At 64.3% G+C, this 709-nt stretch overlaps 1 protein-coding gene across 2 annotated transcripts in view; it reads right to left on the reverse strand.

Moving 5' to 3' along the window:
• The window catches only part of LOC102368720 (collagen alpha-1(XVI) chain), a 66,525-nt gene that overhangs the window by 61,322 nt on the left and 4,494 nt on the right, over window positions 1-709 (reverse strand). The window lies entirely within an intron of this gene.

Genomic DNA, 709 nt, shown 5'->3' on the forward strand with positions numbered 1-709 from the left:
TCCACCACCCTCCACAGGCCTCGCGGACGCCTGCCAGGGGCTGGTTTCCAGTCAAGGGTTTTTTTTAGCAGGCCCCGAGACCAAAAGCTCCTCCTCCTTGATTGTGCTCAGACGTTTTCCTGCTAACGTCCCGCTCAAAGCAAAAGACCTGAACCAACCCCACACCTGGAGACTTTGGGCTTTCCTTTCCCTTCTCTCTCCGGTAGCTCAGGCTCTCTTTTCACCCCGACGGAGGGACACTCGGTGCCCCTCAATCTCGCCCAGTCATGCAGCTGATCCCAAAGACAGCCTCACCCCCTAGTAAAGACTCCCCTTGGGCTCCATAGCCAGTGACTCCGAAGACCGCTTCTCCCTGGCCTTCTTTGCCACGAGGGTGCACAGAGCTATGCAATGGGGGGCCGGCGGGCAGGCAGGGAGTCCTGCTCCCAGCAGCAAGGAGGGCACGGCGGGCACCAGGGTCTCCCCACCCTGCCCTGCAAACCAGCCTGGTGGAGACGTCGGGACAGCCGGGCGAAACGAAAAGGAGGGACGGGGGATCCGGCCGCGGGAACAGCTGGATGCACATCTGTTCTGCACCCCCGCGGCTGGGGTCCACCTCCACCAGCGCCCGGGGCTGGGAGCAGCGGGTGGAGGGTCCGGGATGCAGGAGAGGAGAGGAGGGCAGGGCAGCAGTGCCCACGCGTGTCCCGGGCCGCCCGCGCTTACCTGC

The sequence above is a fragment of the Alligator sinensis genome, unplaced genomic scaffold, assembly GCF_000455745.1.
Source record: "Alligator sinensis unplaced genomic scaffold, ASM45574v1 scaffold994_1, whole genome shotgun sequence".
In the NCBI taxonomy this organism is placed as follows: Eukaryota; Metazoa; Chordata; order Crocodylia; family Alligatoridae; genus Alligator; species Alligator sinensis.